The sequence below is a fragment of the Garra rufa genome, chromosome 10 (genome assembly GCF_049309525.1).
Source record: "Garra rufa chromosome 10, GarRuf1.0, whole genome shotgun sequence".
Lineage (NCBI taxonomy): Eukaryota > Metazoa > Chordata > Actinopteri > Cypriniformes > Cyprinidae > Garra > Garra rufa.
Genome location: NC_133370.1, coordinates 41,972,213 through 41,991,111, shown reverse-complemented (window position 1 = coordinate 41,991,111; position 18,899 = coordinate 41,972,213). Strand labels below are relative to the sequence as shown.

Below are 18,899 nucleotides of genomic sequence, written 5' to 3'. Positions count from 1 at the left end.
GCTATTGCTACAAATATATCTGTGCTACTTAAGACTGGTTTTGTGGTCCAGGGTCACATTTAAGTATTTGTCAAAGTGGTCACAACACAACATCAGTGAAAGAGAATCTTTTTTTCTATGATAGGACAAATATTTTAAAGTGGCTTTAGATGCATAGGACACACGAAAGTGTGAAAAAAATCCATTCACAATGTCTGCATACAGAAGAAAGTTGACATGTGTGTCTATCAGGTGATGGTTTCCTATAAGTGCTTGATAATGAAAGGTTTCCCACTGTGCTTTGCATCAAGACAGGCTAGGTAGTAGCAGAAATTGCTCTTTAGTGGTGATTTTCAATCACTTTTGCAGTCCCTCACTTATCACAACAGAAATATACTGTAGGTAAGGACATTTCACATTTCATATCACCATTAAAGGGCAACTTTCTCTTTACTGAAATGCTGACCTCCAAAAACTTGGTGATATTTTACAGTGTCGCCTGAAAATTAACCCAGAACTTAACCGAGTGATCCGTAAAGCGGATCAAAGGGGTAATGAAAGAGCAGGGAGGCCTTTAAAACACCGCTGCAGGACAAAATACCAAGCATTCAAATGGGCTCATAGCATTCACTAAATTGCCCAATTGAAAGAAAGTCAGGTTCTAAAAGAAAATAACTACCGCAGCAAGTAACCCACAAAGCAGGTAAAAAAAAAAACCACAGTGCATTTTGCATCGATCATATGAAATGTCCCAGTAATATCAAGTTTCCTGGGCCTAAAGCACTGACGATATTCTATAAAGAATTTGTCAAAGCAAATTGGTCGGCTGAAGTGAGATATCTAAGTTTCTGCATCCTACAGGATAAACAAATTCAAAGTATGTCAGCGCTTTTGTTGGAGTCTAAAAAGTACATCTAAAAGACGCCAAGTACTATGACAAAGCATCTCGGACAGTCAAATAAATAAATAAGGAAGTGAAAACAATAACAGTTAGAAAACACTAACAGCAGTCAGTAAATGCACAGCACAGTGCGGAGCATCAAAAACGAGTCGCATTTATAGGGATCTGATCCAGCTCAGGTTTATTTTTGTACAGTGTCTGATGCTAAGTATGCACGGGAGGATATTTCAAATGCCCAGGAGGATTTCCATGAGCAGAACACAGTATCTTGGGTTTCTCAGGCTTAGACAGAGGAAAAAGGTTTATCCAGGCGCTGAGATTATCAGGGCAGATTACAGTGATTGTCTCTGCACCAAACAATAGTCTGGGCACTGTGATAAGACTGTGCCAAATCGTCAATAACACCAAAAGATGATGGATGAAATGCAATATGACCTATACGGTGTTTAAGTCCCTTCACTGCCACAGTGAGATTCCAAAATACATTTATGCATCACAATATAGTATTTCACCTGCTTGCATTTTTCTTAAAGAGTTACAAATGTGATATTTTAGTTTAAGAGCTCATGTTATATATATATAGTTCTCGTTTATCAGAGCGAGAGATTTTTATTTGTCTTAATGCACACCACATGTAGTCTATACAATGCTGTTTTCCCCATTTTTGTTAACCTCTGACACAAGTGCACATCTGATTAAATTCACTCTATTAAAGGGATAGTTCACCCAAAAATGACCCTCAGGTCATTCCAAACCCATAAGACCTTTGTTCATCTTCAGTTTTTTGTTTTCTTTGCGCACAAAACATATTCTTGTAGCTTAATAAAATAATGGTTGAACCACTGATGTCACATGGACTATTTCATCAATGTTATTACTACTTAGGCCTTGAACTTGGCAATTACATTGGAAAGCTCTCAGATTTCATTTAAAATCTCCTAATTTGGATGAACAAAGGAAACGGTTTTGAACAACATTTGTTGAGTAATTAATAACAGAATTACATTTTTTGGGTTAACTATCCTTTTAAGATAACTGTTAAAGGAATATTCCAGGTTCAGTAAATTTAAGTTCAGTCTACACCATTTGTGATGTAATATTGATTAATTTCCATTTGTCCTTTATAAAATCTGAGTTACAGTGAGATACTTACAATGGAAGTTAACTGTTTTAATAGTATAGCTACAAGACATTAACGTAAACACATTATTGTAGTGTAAAAAATCACTTAGGCTACTAACCTGTGTAGTTCATAAAGATTTATTTTGAACTTGGACTCAAGTATAAAGTAATACAGTCAGAACATATAGTTCAATTTTGGGACATTTTGAGACATTCTAAAACGCTTAACGTGGCTTAATGTACTAAAACAGTGACACTGGGGTCCAATTCGGTATTAATAAATACTATTATACTAACAGCAATTTTAATATTAATAACCTTATTAATAACCTTACTATTAATAAAGCAGATGGCCATGAACGCAGCATGCTAATGCAGGTTAAAAGCTTTTTCTTTCCCATGGAAAGCTGTTATAGAAAATGCTTAAGATTTAAAATATATTACGCACAGTAAAGCAGACAAGCCCAGAATATTAACTAAATGCGCAAAGTTTCACATGTTTTCTCCCTCATAGAAAAACATTATAAACTCTTAAAGTGGCTTAATGGATTACTGCGTTGCTTGTCTGTACATAATAAAATATAAAATTTGGGCTTTTTATTTCACTGTCTTGTTATATTAATCCATGTTAAGTGTGGTTTGACTATGGGAAAGAAAAAACTTATCATACAATTCAGCTAAACAAATATGTTTTTAATAATTTCTATAGCATATTTGGTCTTGTTTTTATCAATGTCTTTATGGGAGGTCTCGTCTTTTTGTCTTTTTTCCTTTATGGGGGAAAATGCTTAATGTGCAATTTAGTGCTTTCTGTTCATATTCTGGGTTTATTTTGCTTTCCTGAATGTATCATTTATTAATAAACTGTATACCGAATTCTGCCTTTTTATTCCACTGTCTTAGTCCATTAATTAAGCATTTTCTTTCTATGGGGGTTACATTTAACATGCAATTTAGCGGGTTAAGTTCATATTCTGGGCTATTCTGTTTGTCTGTATGCTTTATTAATTCAGCTCTGCAAAAACTAATTTTATTGCATGCTCCCTTTAATGCAAATGAGCTCTGCTCGCCTCGCCCCTCTCTGCTGTGGGATTATGAGACGTAATGTTTACTTTAGCCGCATTTAACTTGCCAACAAGCACATTATTAAGAAAGGCCATTCGCAAAGATGCATAAAAAACCTTTATACTCACTTCTGCTGTGGGTGAAGCTGCATCAGGAACGATTTGCACAAACATAGAGGCATATGTCGGTCGGGATCAGTGCTTTCTTTTTAAAAACAAAAGTAACGTTATCCTCTGCCTCTTCAGCGGCTCAGTTGTCCGGAGTAAATGACGACTGCTGTGTCCATTATTATATCCAACAACAGAACACCTCAATCGCTCAGTCAGAGACATTCTTGTCTGCACCTGAGTCGACACAATGGCGATCGTATTCAGACTGTTTCAGCTCGGTGAGGGCGGGTCTAAGGTAAGACGCTCATGTCAATCAACTGTGTTTCGTCACAACGGCAAGAAGCTGAGAATGACCTGATTTTAAAAAGGGGATATTACTTTTAAAGATAAAAACACTGGATGGGTTTTTATTATTGTATGGTGTGTGGCGGGAGTCCCGAGGCACAATCAGCGTCGCCCTGGCAACTCACGTCAAACAGCTGGATCTCATCACCACGGACCAATCGTTCACGGACGCCGCCCCTACAAAAGCCGGTTGCTCACCACAGATCACTGAGAAACTATCTCCGATGAGGTCGAAGCTTACCTGCTCTCTGCTCTCATTTCCCCCTACAGATTCGCCGTGAACGATTGGCCGCCGTCACTTCCTGGACACCGCCACCACCGCGAACTCACCTTCAAGCACCTACCCGTTTGCTTACACCTTCCTGGGGAATCTGCACGACAAGGACTTCACCTCTCACGGAGCACCGACGCACGTTCACCTGCCATTTCACCGTCTCACTTAAGTCTGTTTAATAAACTCACCCTCCGGGGCTCAACTGAAAGTCTTGTCTTGTCGTGCTGTTCCCCGCCCGGCCACAAGGTGGTGGAGAATGCAGGCAAGTTTCCGGGCCTGAGAACACCGACGAGCAAGACTCACTGTTTGTTTACACCGCCATCTTGCCCCCATTCACTTCCGGTTCTGTTTTTTTCAGGGCGCGCCGCTCCCCGAGATCATGGAAGAACTGGTCAAACAACTCACCGAGGTTAGCGTCCGCCAGCAGCAATGCTTTGAACTGTTGACGGAGCAACATGGACAGATTCAAGGGTATTTGGCAGAACTACGTGCCCCGGCTGCTCACACCGTCCCGCTGCCGGACCCCCGCGCCGCCGCCGCTCGACTACTACCTAAACTGACCGCAGATGATGATATTGAGGCTTACACGGTTGAGGAACGAGTGGGCCCAGTTAACTACCGGGTAAAACAGCCCGGCCGAAGAAGAGTGAACCAATTATATCACGTTAACCTGTTGAAGAAGTGGATCGGGGACCGGGACCAGCTCGCCGCCCTCGCCTCCCAAGATCCCGCGGTTGTAGATGTCAATCCCAACCTGTCAGCCACACAGAAGACGGAGCTGCGGCACCTGGTCGGTCAGTTCCTGGACGTCTTCTCCGACAGCCCCGGCCAGACTAATGTCCTAAGCCACGACATCTGCACCCCTCCGGGCGTCCTCGTCCGGCAACGGCCCTACCGAGTCCCAGAGGCCCGCCGGCAGGCTATAGAGGCGGAAGTCCAAAAGATGCTCAAGCTGGGGGTAATAGAACCATCACGGAGCCCGTGGTCCAGCCCGATTGTCCTGGTCCCGAAGCCCGACGGCACCCTGAGGTTCTGTAATGACTACCGACGCCTAAACGACATCTCCGACTTCGACAGCTACCCCATGCCCCGAGTGGATGAGCTCCTGGAACGGTTGGGGAGGGCTCGGTACATCACAACACTCGACCTCACCAAAGGCTACTGGCAAGTCCCCCTCTCGGCCGACGCCAAGCCCAAAACGGCCTTCTCGACGCCCTCGGGGCACTGGCAGTACCGGGTCCTCCCCTTTGGCCTGCATGGGGCCCCCGCCACCTTTCAACGGCTAATGGATGTAATCCTCCGTCCCCATCAGGCCTATGCCGCGGCGTACCTCGACGACGTGGTCATCCACTCGGAGGCGTGGGAAGACCACCTGGAGCGGCTGCGCAGGGTGCTGTTGGAGCTTCGCCGGGCTGGACTAACCGCCAACCCCCGCAAATGCCACCTAGCCATGAACGAAGGCAGGTACCTCGGCTTCAAAGTGGGAAGAGGACTCATCCGGCCTCAGGAGGACAAGGTCAAAGCCATCATGGATGCCCCTAAGCCATCCACCAAGTCGCAGGTACGTGCCTTCTTGGGGTTGGCGGGTTATTATCGGTGCTTTATCCCCGGCTTTTCCTCTATAGCCGCCCCTCTGACAGACCTGACCAGGAAGGGACAGCCGGAGCGGATCCGTTGGTCTGGGGAAACCGAGGAGGCCTTCCGGCGCATTAAGGAGGCCCTGACCACCGAGCCCGTCCTGCGTGCCCCAGACTTCAACTGTCCCTTCCTGCTCCAAACGGATGCCTCCGACACGGGATTGGGGGCCGTGCTCTCCCAGGTCCAGGAGGGAGAGGAGCATCCGATTGTGTACATCAGCCGGAAGCTGTCCAAGGCCGAGCGCAACTACGCCGCGGTGGAGAAAGAAGCTCTCGCCATCAAGTGGGCAGTCCTGGAGCTGAGGTACTATTTATTAGGTCGACATTTTACACTGTTTACAGATCATGCACCGCTACAGTGGATGGCCCGGGCCAAAGACACTAACGCCCGGGTCACGAGGTGGTTCCTCTCGCTCCAGGACTTCCACTTCGATGTGCGCCACCGGGCCGGATCCAGCAACTCCAACGCTGACGGACTCTCTCGGTCTTGGGCAGCGTATGCAGGTCTGTCAGGGGTCATTCCCCTCCCACCCCCTATCTCCCCTTTTGTTTCTGCCACCAGGACCAGGACGTCGCTTGGGGGGGGGAGTGTGGCGGGAGTCCCGAGGCACAATCAGCGTCGCCCTGGCAACTCACGTCAAACAGCTGGATCTCATCACCACGGACCAATCGTTCACGGACGCCGCCCCTACAAAAGCCGGTTGCTCACCACAGATCACTGAGAAACTATCTCCGATGAGGTCGAAGCTTACCTGCTCTCTGCTCTCATTTCCCCCTACAGATTCGCCGTGAACGATTGGCCGCCGTCACTTCCTGGACACCGCCACCACCGCGAACTCACCTTCAAGCACCTACCCGTTTGCTTACACCTTCCTGGGGAATCTGCACGACAAGGACTTCACCTCTCACGGAGCACCGACGCACGTTCACCTGCCATTTCACCGTCTCACTTAAGTCTGTTTAATAAACTCACCCTCCGGGGCTCAACTGAAAGTCTTGTCTTATCGTGCTGTTCCCCGCCCAGCCACAGGTGGTTGTGTACACAAACTGCCAACACACACTGATGTTCAAACAACATGTAAAAGTTAGTTTTGCATCCAATGACCCCTTTAACTCAACTGGTTTTGCGAGAGAACGCAAAAGTTTTGCGAGGGAATGCAAATATCTTTGCGAGAGAATGGCAAAGTTCCGCAAGGGAGTGTAAATATCTTTGTGAGAGAACGCAAAAGTTTTGTGAGGGAACTCTAAGTTTCTCGAGGGAATGCAAAGGTTTTGCTAAAGAGCGCAAAAAATTTGAAAAACCCACTCCAATTTTTTTCCACCACTATTTCCCTTTGGGGGCTCCAAACAATTAATCCTTCCATGTAAAAGAGCTGCAAGGATAACGTTGTGAACAATTTGAAAATATGAATAAATGCATTGTTTAATCATAAAATGTAGCCTGATCTTCATCTAAAACAGTTTTGTGTAAATAAACTAATAACAGACAACAGAAGAATATATTTATACAATTTTAAGATTTACAATCCTGCTTTTAAATCCTCAAAAAATAATCCCCATTCACATTCATTGTAAGTGCCTCACTGCAACCCATCCTTTCTTGTAAGAAGTCAATATTAATTTTTGTAGTATTCACTATTATGCTACAAATCCTGTAGATTGATCCTAATTTGTATTGAACTCATAAAATTTCATTATTGATAACCTGCCTGTATTCTGTCTACATGAAAGAGCATTACATTGTTGTTTACTCAAGTTATTGCAATCACATTCGGCAGAGGTTTTTAGGACACTCCATGGATTTTTTTTTTGTGATTATGAAAGGCATGATCAGAGTACAAATTACACAATGATCTTTGAAGAAGACACTCATTATGAGCACAATCTGCACTGTGTGTATATAGTATACAAACTTTATGTAGCCAACTAGGATGCTTGTTCACTAAATTCTGAATGTCTCCAGATAAAAGCAGTGATTTTTCAATTAGCAACACAGGAAACATTGATTTGTTGTTGTCTGCATCATGCACAGTTTTAGATTGTTATTTGCCTCTAAAGGAGAAAACATCCTATAAAACAAAGTGGTCTTTCATTAAAAGTGTTTTTACATAGTTGGAGACACTCAGTTGAGGCTCAACATGTAAAGAACCACAAACACTCTATCCATCAACAAAAACATCACTAAAGTAAAAAGATGAGCTGTAAACAACACTGCACGAGAAACTAAATCATCAATAACAACAATAGCATAAAAAAACAGTATTATTCATACTGCCAAATATACAGATGAACTTACAAATCCTTTAACAAACCAGCAGTATAGTTTATTATATCCCTATAAACAAGTTGGGCCAACATTCATTTACATTTCCTAGCGTGCAAGATTTAGTGTGAAATTCACTGATCATACGCAAGGCGGCCTGTTGCTCTGAAAAGGTTGCAACATACAAACAAAGAGCTGTTTTGTGGACATAGTAATGATTGTATTCTCAACTAGGAGTCTCAAACTCATATCTGGGAGTTGCTAACTAAGTGGCGTTCTCCACTGGTGCAGTCAAAGAGGTACAACCATGAGTTTTAATAATCATAAATTTTAACTATACACAGTTGCCACTGTTATTTGTAAGGGCAGACTTTTGAGATTTGAGCAATTTATCTCTTCTTCATCCATATTGCTTAGCATGCTTAGTGATTTAATGACTCCTGAAATTGTATTTCTTGAGACTGGCAATTTTTTTTCTATGCAGGCAGATACCTGCTATGGGACTAGAAATGTTGATTTGGTTTTGATGTAACTGTCAGTTGTTTATATAAGGAGTCAGGACAAGAATACATCAGTCCATACAAACAGATGACGATTGTAAATAAAATAATTTTGTTTCAGACAGACAAGCAAAATAAAGTGACTGGAGTAGATGATGAAACATAGAAATTACGAATTTGTCATGCCAGCCCGTAAATGCTCTTGTAGTGTTGATAGATCCATGCTTTCTTTATTTGGTAAAAGTTATTTGAACAAAACATGGAAAATGCAAAACCAGTTTGGCAAAACAAAATTAAAGAAGTGTCCTACAAAATACAGCATAGCATGTTTTTACATAAGCTGTACATTTCTTATACTTGTGAATTTTGTGGACTGGAAAAAGAGATTATTTTGCACTTGTTTTATCATTGTATTTATTTTAGATAAAAATTAAAAAATCTACATTAACAGGTATTTTTTAGTTATTTTATGTGCTTTATTATTTTCAGAATTACATTTTTTTAAGTAAAAAACAATACATTTTGCAATTATTTGTTTGCAAACAAAATATCTCCCATTTTGTAAATTAATTCAAATTATACAGTGGTGTAAAAAAAGTGTTGGCCCCCCTAATGATTTTTTTTTTTCATGTTTTTCACACTTTAATGTTTCAGATCATCAAACTAATTTAAATATTAATCAAAGATAACACAAGTAAACACAACATGCCATTTTTAAATGAAGTTTTTTTTTTATGAAGGGAAAAAAATCCAAACCCACAGCTACACATCATGTTGAGATCCAAAAGAATTAAGGAACAAATGAGAAAGAAAGTAATTGAGATCTATCAGTCTGGAAAAGGTTATAAAGCCATTTCTAAAGCTTTGGGACTCCAGCGAACCACAGTGAGAGTCATTATCCACAAATGGCGAAAACATGGAACAGTGATGAACCTTCCCAGGAGTGGCCGGCCGACCAAAATTACCCCAAGAGTGCAGCGACGACTCAAAAAAGAGGTCACAAAAGACCCCACAACAACATCTAAAGAACGGCAGGCCTCTCTTGCCTCAGTTAAGGTCAGTGTTTATGACTCCACCATAAGAAAGAGACTGGGCAAAAATGGCCTGCATGGCAGAGTTCCAAGACGAAAACCGCTGCTGAGCAAAAAGAACATAAAGGCTCGTCTCAGTTTTGCCAGAACACATCTTGATGATCCCCAAGACTTAAATACTAATGTGGACTGACGAGACAAAAGTTGAACTTTTTGGAAGGTGTGTGTCCCATTACATCTGGTGTAAAAGTAACACAGCATTTCAGATAAAGAACATCATACCAACAGTAAAATATGGTGGTGATAGTGTGATGGTCTGGGGCTGTTTTGCTGCTTCTGGACCTTGGAAGACTTGCTGTGATAAATGGAACCATGAATTCTGCTGTCTACCAAAAAATCCTGAAGGACAATGTCTGGCCATCTGTTTGTTACCTCAAGCTGAAGCGAACTTGGGTTCTGCAGCAGGACAATGATCCAAAACACACCAGCAAATCCACCTCTGAATGGTTGAAGAAAAACAAAATGAAGACTTTGGAGTGGCCTAGACCTGACTTGAATCCTATTGAGATGCTGTGGCATGACCATGACAATTCTGCCAAGATGAGTGGACAAAAATTCCTGCACAGCGCTGTAACAGACTCATTGCAAGTTATCATCGCAAACGCTTGATTGAAGTTGTTGCTGTTAAGGGTGGCCCAACCAGTTATTAGGTTTAGGGAGCAAAGATTTTTTCACACAGGGCCATGTGGGTTTGGGTTTTGTTTTCCCTTCATAATGAAAAACTTCATTCAAAAACTGCATGTTGTGTTTACCTGTGTTATCTTTGATTAATATTTAAATTTATTTGATGATCTAAAACATTAAAGTGTGACAAACATGCAAAAAGATAAAAAAAATCCAACACCAACACTTTTTCACACCACTGTACATAACCCTTTTGAAACAAACTCAAAAATCGGGTTATAAAAGCCCGGAAATTATTTGTATGTAATAATACACTGTGGTCTTGTGGCAATTGTAGACTGATAGTTTGATTGTATTTTTATATTTAAGTGTGTCATAGTCATGTTTCTTGTTTTGTCATTTTGTCACATTATAAACCAGACTGGCCATTCTCCTCTGACCTCTGGCATCAAAAAGGCATTTTTTACTCACAGAACTGCTGCTCACTGGATATTTTATCTTTTTTGGATTATTCTCTGTAAACCCTAGAGATGGCCGTGTGTGAAAATCCCAGCAGATTTGTTTACAATTGTTTGCATTGATTCAGCAAAAAAAAGACAAAGTAACTAGAATATTTGGAGGTAAAATCTAGACCCAAGTTATCAATATTACCCAAAGTAACCATTTTGGGGATATTTAGCAACTCTGTGCTGGGAAAATATTGGACATAAAACATGCTGGGTTAATTTATACCCATTTGCTGGCTTATATTTTGACATAGTGCTGGGTCAGTCAACCTATTGAAGGTTTTTAATTTTAAAATAATAATGCACTTTTTTTAATATGTGTGATTTTTAATTTCCAGCTCATTTTAAGGCAGCACAATAATATTTTTTTAAACTAGTTGACTTAAATAAAACAACCCAGCATGTTGGACAAAAAAGTGTAACCCAACCAGCTGGGTCAAAATAACCCAGCTTGTGTTCTGTCCGATATTTACCCAGCACTGGGTTGCCAAAAAAACCCAAGCTGGGTAGTTTTTAACCCAGTATTTTTTAGAGTGTAACCCTTATGTGTTGTTGGGGATGTTTTCGTCCACTGAGGGGTGCTGTTGAGTCTTAATTTGGCCACAACTTTTTCTCTGTTAAAGCAAATTAAATTATTTTTTGTGAGAAATCTTATTTTGACACATATTTTAAGAAAATTCTTTGAATTTTTTCAAAAACTCAACCGTATGCTCTGGGCAAATTTACTACCCTCTCGTTATGTTCGTGGATGAAAACATCCACTAAATTAAACTGCTGTAAAAATGTATCAGATAATTTTTTTTTTTTTTTTCATTTTTTTGCATAAATCTGTTAATCAACCTCAGTCCTGATCAAAACTACCAAATCTTTTGAAAAAATTCAGGATTTTGACTCTTTAATTGCCGAGTTCCTAAATGATGTCACTGTTTTGGGAAAAAAAAAAAAAAAACACACAAAATGACTTATTTTCAATATAAAAGGTAATTGTGGCTTGGATTTTTTTTTTTACCTTTTTAACAGTCTTGGACATGTGAAAGATTAGTAAGAAGATTGGCTTTCATGCATTGTTAGCTTTGGCGCAGCATTAGATTTTCATTTTTTCTTCCTCATTTATTGTTCGTGGCCATTTTTGCCCCATTGACTTCCATTATAACCACATTTTTTTGATTGCAAAGCCATGACACCATATAACACTGAATATTTGATTGTTTGTGGTTTTCCCTGTTGGGAAGGGGCAAAATTAGTAAATTTTACTGTTTATTATCAGTTGGCCCCATTAACTGTTTAGATAGGCCTTTGCAAAAAAAAAAAGCTTAGTTTTACATAGACTTCTATTGAGTATAACAGCATATTATAGTGTGCGTGTGTGTATGCGTGTCTGAGTGTGTGAGAGTGTGTGAAAGTGAGTGAAAGTGTGAGAGAGACCTTTGTGCACCTTGATACGTCTGAGAAAATCAAAATAAGCACCTCAGCTCTCAGAACGACATGGAGTAAACAAAATCAAAGTAAGTATATTTATGAATTTGTTTACCATATAGTTCTGAGAGCTGATGTGCTTATTTTGATTTTCTGAGATGTATCAAGGTGCACAGAGGTCTCTCTCACACTCACAGACACTCACACACACTCTCACACACTTTCACACACTCACACACACACTCACACACGCATACACACACGCACACTATAATATGCCGTTATACTCCATAGAACTCTATGTAAAACTAAGCTTTTTTTTGCAAAGGCCTATCTAAAGGGTTAATGGGGCCAACTGATAATCAACAGTAAAATTTACTAATTTTACCTCTTCCCAACAGGGAAAACCACAAACAATCAAGAATTCAGCATTATATGGTGTCATGGCTTTGCAATCAAAAAATGTGGTTATAATGGAAGTCAATGGGGCAAAAACAGCCACGAACAATAAATGAGGGAGAAAAAATGAAAATCTGATGCTGCGTAAAAAAAAAAAAAAACTATGCATGAAAGCCAATGTTCTTACTAATCTTTCACATGTCCAAGACTGTTAAAAAGGTAAAAAAAAATCCAGGCCACAATTACCTTTTATATTGAAAATAAGCCATTTTGTGTGTGTTTTTTCCCCAAAACAGTGACATCATTTAGGAACTCGGCAATTAAAGAGTCAAAATCCTGAATTTTTTCAAAAGATTTGGTAGTTTTGATCAGGACTGAGGTTGATTAACAGATTTATGCAAAAAAAAATAACGAGAGGGTAGTGATTGTGAACAATGCACAAGGGGTAAACCTTCTTGTTTATCAAACTTTTTCATAAAAGCAATGTCACACTCAAAATCATATTGGTTTTCTGAATATCAAAACACCTTTCATTACCAAGGTCTTACATACTGATATTCATGAATACAGCACTTTTGCTCCTGTACTATTGCTTAAATATACATATATTAGTCTGCTATTTAACAGACCCTTAGAGGACTGTAATGAGACAACATTAAAGCTGGGTAAATTTACTGGCTGGCTGAAAGTTATGTTAAAGTACCCAAATGTATGATTTATTTGGAACTAATGCCAAAATGCTCATAAGCACAATGATTATTTGTTGGATTGTTTACTATAAAGGTGCAGTAACATTAACGAAAGGCCATTGCAAATTGTAAATTATTAATAGTGTAGCACTGAATACTCTGAGGTCGCTTTCCATCTAAGCAACTTTTTTGGCATATGAATCAAATTACTGAGTGTTGAACATGCTTGAATCTGATGTGATGTCGACACTTCACCACATAAAGGTAAATGCGATCACACTCTAAATGACTGTAAAATGCCTGCACTTTACTTGTGGTACTTTCCTATATAAAGGTAAATGGAATCTCACTCTATGAGTGCTAAGAAATGTGTATTATTATCTTTTTTCAGATCTGTCCGAATCATCCAAAAGAATGTGGTTGCCAAGATTTCTTTAGCGAATGACTGCACCTCGCTTGCTGTATTTCTCCATACAAAGGTAAATGCGACCACACTCTAAGAAATTTACCAGCTTTTTATCTCTTTTTCATTTTTTTATCTTTTTTTCATATCTGTCCGAATCATTCAAAGGAGTGCATCGAGTGTAACTCCATCATTAATGCATCTCAGTTGACTGAAGTACCGTTGGCAGTCTGCCTATGGAGCACCTGCACTAGAACACCAGAGAGCGACACAGAGAACTGATGTGTGCCGACCCCTGGGGGAAGCTCGCTGCTTTTACCTTTGTTCTTGTTGTCAAATTTTCTAATTCATTTGACAGCACACCACTTGCTTTTCTCTTCCCTTTAAATGAAAGATCTGTCTTGATTCATCTTAAAGTTTCTTTTTTCTGGGGCCCCATTTCACAGTCTAAAATGACAGTTACACAGAAGTTATTCAGTGCTTCTGGCAAAGCTGTTTTCATGAGAGCTTTCAGACTTTTCTTTTTTTCTTTCTCTCTCTCTCTCTCTCTCTCTCTCTCTCTCTCTCTCTCTCTCTCTCTCTCTCTCTCTGTGTAATAAGTAATGATTAATCAACAGGAAACGGGCCTTGAACAAAAGGTAGTAACCAAAAGGGTTTCATTGCTAATCATTTATCATTGTAAGTTATGACAATAGACCATGATTGCATGTTTGTTAGTTTTCTGCTGCAATAATTCGGATGAATTTGGACTTTCAGTAATGAGAAGCAGTCTTTTCAATCAGCCAGAACCTTGTCTTGTATGTTCTACTTACCTATTACAGAAATTCATTAATCTATTATTTAGATATTTCTTTCCAAGCTGAAGTGCGTTATATTGGTGTCTAAAGGCATCTTGTGCAAAGACAACAGAGACTGCTGGCTTAACCAATGGTTTGAATTTGGAGGTGGGACTTTTACCAATGGAAGTTGAGGTAAGTGTTTGGAAAATCTTTTTAAAAACTATTATCTAAAATGTTTTGTTGATACAACCAACTATAAACGTCACACTTGAGCTTTAAATATTAAAGAACTGGTTCTTTTGTTAAATTTGTTCTCTTTTCCAGGTCTTGGCACAGTATTATTCTGGAGTTTTCAGTGATAAAGCACGGTTCTGTTTGCCTGATTTAACGGCAGGCTCTGGGCCAACCCATTGAAGGGAGTTTTATGGAGAATGAGAGAGTGAGGTTTTTATCGCTTCACCTGAGCGATGGGGCTGCATGATAAAGAAGCAAAGATGATTTGTTTTCCAGCGTTCCCCATTCTGTCACTCTCACTCTACACAGGAAATGTACAAGTCATTCTGCATCATTATGACACCTAGGTAATTATCTGTGCAAGGTTTAAATGATTTGCTTCAGCTTTTTTCAGAAGTAGTTGGGTGGTGAGACCTACAACGATTACGCTGAAATATTTCAAAATAATCTTGTGTCATTACTGTCAGAATTTCAAGAAAAAATGGGTGTACTTAGAAAATTAATATTCTGCTATCATTAAGGCCATTTTCAGACCTGTAGGTAGTTTGCTGTTGAATACAAATAAAGATGTTTGGAAGAATGTTGGTACACTGCATAAAATGCTTTTCTTACTTAGATTTTTTTTTTTTCTTACATTGGCAGATTATTTTGTTTGGTCTAAGCAAAAACTTACCTCATTTTGACTTGTTTTTTTCTGAAAACAAGAAAATAAGTTTTACTTGATTTCCTTCTTGATTTAAGAATTTTTAGATATTTTGGCTGAAAACAAGACAAAAATGTAAATAAGACAAAGCATTTTTTTGCAGTGTAACCAACAATTTTCATATTATGAAAAAAATAAAATAAAATAAAGAAGTTCACTTCCAGAGCACAAAATTACAGATAATTTACTCATCCCCTTGCCATCCAAGATATACAAGTCTTTCTTTCTTCAGTCATACAGAAATTATGTTTTTTTTTTTTAGAAAAAACATTTTAGGATTTCTGTCCATTTAGTGGACTTCTATGATGCTCCCGAGTTTGAACTTCCAAAATGCAGCTTCAAAGGGATCTAGGGTCTTATCTAGCAAAACAATCTGTTATTTTCTAAACAAAATGGACAATTTATATACTTTTCAACCTCAAATACTTGTCTTGTCTAGCTCTGCGTCAGCTCTGTGTATTCCGGTTCAAGGCAGTTAGGGTAGGTTGAAAAACTCCCATCTCATTTTCTTTTTCAACTTCAAAATTTTCTTACATCGTTGTTTTACCTTTTTTTTGTAAAGGGCATTTGATCTTCTTGCACGTTTATTTCAAACAAGTGGAAGTTGGAGTATATGGGAAGTTTTCAATATGCCTTGAACCGGAATACACAGAACTAGACAAGACCTGCATTTTAAATGAGTATATAAATTGTCAATTTAAGAAAATAACCAATCATTTCGCTAGATAAGACCCTTCTTCCTCGGCTGGGATTGTTTAGAGCCCTTTGAAGCTGCATTTAAAATGCATTTTGGAAGTTCAAACTTGGGGGCACCATAGAAGTCCATTATATGGACAGAAATCCTGAAATGTTTTTCTTAAAAATCAATTTCTTTACGATAGAAGTAAGAAAGACATGAACATCTTGGATGACAAGGTGTGAGTGAATTATCCGTAAATTTTTGTCCTGGAAGTGAACTTCTAGCAGCAACTGTTTGGCTTCCAGCATTCTTTATATTCGCTTTCCCGAGTCTGCTACTAAGTTAGCTTATAGCCCGTTTAGCGTTGCCAGCGTGGTTGCGGCTAATCTTGAATACATTGTTTATTCTCTATTCACACAATTTCAACTGTTTACTCACTGTTACTTGCTTTAATGGTGAATTTAAATCTACTTTTGAGTGCAGGTGAAGGCACGTTTGACCTGCACTCGGTGCAGGTCAAGCTGGAAGTAGTGGAGAAGCAGATCCAGGGGTTGCTGACATGGCAGATCGAGTTGCAGGAGAGGAAGGCTGCACTCGAATCTGCCCGGGTAAGTATACAGCGCAATACTAACAAACTCATCACCTCTACTCCGTGTGCTTCTCTGCACAGGTCCAGCGCACCCAGGACGCGATCCTCCCAGATGTCGTTCACTCCGGTGCCGGGACTCCACGGACCCTGGGTACAGCAGCATCGGAAGAGCGAGGACCTCTCCCCCTCCGCCGCCTCCGGTCTTCAAGATCTCCACCCGGAACCGCTTCGCTCCCCGAGAGTCGGCGCGATTGTCCTACACGCGGGGGTGAACGACGTCAGGCTGCGGCAGACAGAGGTCTTGAAGAGGGATTTCGGGAGCCTGATCGAGACGGTACGCAGCACATCGCCCGCGACGAAGATCATCGTGTCAGGACCGCTTCCCACGTATCGACGTGGACACGAAAGGTTCAGTAGACTTTTTGCTCTAAATGAATGGTTGTTGTCATGGTGTAAAGAACAGAAACTGCTCTTTGTTAATAATTGGAATCTTTTCTGGGAGCGTCCTAGGCTTTTCCGCGCTGATGGCCTGCACCCCAGCAGAGTCGGAGCAGAAGTCCTGTCGGACAACATCTCCAGGACGCTGCGCTCCATTTGACTAGTAAGCAATTCTTCAAATAGTTGCGATGATGGCTTTTGTTCTGCACATTTAAACGATAGTATTGGTGCTGTCCAATCTATTTAGACTGTGTCTGTTCCTCGAATAGTGAGGTCAAAACAAAAATTTAATGCAGGATCTAGAAAAAATCTAATCGTGATTAAACCAGAAAAATGTACAATAAATGAACAAAAACAATTTTTAAAGCTTGGGCTCCTAAACATTAGATCACTCGCACCCAAAGCACTTATTGTAAATGAAATGATCACAGATAATAGCTTTGATGTACTCTGCTTAACTGAAACTTGGCTAAAACCAAACGACTATATTGGTCTGAATGAGTCTACTCCACCAAACTATTGTTATAAGCATGAGCCCCGTCAGATTGGTCGTGGCGGTGGCGTTGCAACAATATATAGTGATATTTTCTATGTTACTCAGAAAACAGGGTACAGGTTTAATTAATTTGAAGTACTTCTACTTAATGTTACTCTGTCAGATATGCAAAAGAAATCTCTCCTATCTCTTGCTCTGGCTTCTGTGTATAGACCGCCAGGACCGTATACAGATTTCCTAAAAGAATTTGCAGATTTCCTCTCAGACCTATTGGTTAATTTTGATAAAGCATTAATTGCTGGGTATTTTAACATTCAGGTTGATAATACAAATGATGCGTTAGGACTTGCGTTTACTGACCTGATAAACTCTTTTGGAGTCAAGCAAAATGTCACCGGACCCACTCATCGTTTTAATCATACATTAGATCTAATTATATCGCACAGACTTGATCTTACTGATATAGATATCGTACCTCAAAGCGATGATGTTACTGATCATTTCCTTGTATCGTGCATGATGCGTATTACTGATGTTAACTATATAGCTCCGCGCTATCGTCTGGGCAGAACTATTCCTGCTACCAAAGATAGGTTCACAAATAACCTGCCTGATTTATCTCAACTGCTCTGTGTACCCATAAATACACATGAACTAGACAAAATGACTAGTAACATGGGCACTATCTTCTCTAATACATTAGAAGCTGTTGCCCCCATCAAGCTAAAAAAGGTTAGAGAAAAACGTACTGTGCCATGGTACAACAGTAATACCCATTCTCTCAAAAAAGAAACTCGTAATCTTGAGCGTAAATGGAGAAAAACTAACTTGGAAGTTTTTAGAATTGCGTGGAAAAACAGTATGTCCAGCTATAGACAGGCTTTAAAAGCTGCTAGAGCCGAGTACATCCACCAACTCATAGAAAAAAAAAAAAAAAAAACAATCCAAGGTTTTTATTTAGCACAGTGGCTAGATTAACAAATAACCAAACGCCACCTGACCTAAATATTCCTGCACAGTTCAATAGTAACGACTTTATAAATTTCTTTACTGATAAAATAGACAACATCAGAAATACAATAACAAATATAGATACTACAGCAACTGATACTTCAGCATTATTCATTACACCCAAAGAAAAACTGTAGTGCTTTACAACTATAGAACAGAAAGAATTAAATAAACTTATCACCACATCTAAACCAACAACATGCCTATTAGATCCTGTACCCACTATATTACTAAAAGAGTTATTATCTGTAGCAGAATTACCGCTCCTTAATATTGTAAACTCGTCGTTATCTCTAGGTCACATCCCAAAGCCATTCAAACTGGCGGTTATTAAACCTCTTATTAAGAAACCACAGCTAGACCCTAGTGAATTGGCAAATTACAGACCCATTTCTAATCTTCCATTTATGTCTAAAATTTTAGAAAAAGTTGTGTCTGCTCAATTGTGCTCCTTCTTGCAAAATAATAATCCATTTGAAGAATTTCAGTCAGGTTTCAGGCCCCACCATAGCACAGAAACTGCACTTGTAAAAATCACAAATGACTTGCTACTTGCGTTAGGTCAAGGCTGCGTCTCATTGCTAGTTTTACTTGATCTTAGTGCTGTGTTTGACACTATAGATCATGACATACTCATAGATCGATT

General features: G+C 39.7%; 1 pseudogene; it reads left to right on the top strand.

Moving 5' to 3' along the window:
• Positions 1-18,899, top strand: part of LOC141344585 (uncharacterized) — a 67,532-nt pseudogene that overhangs the window by 21,818 nt on the left and 26,815 nt on the right.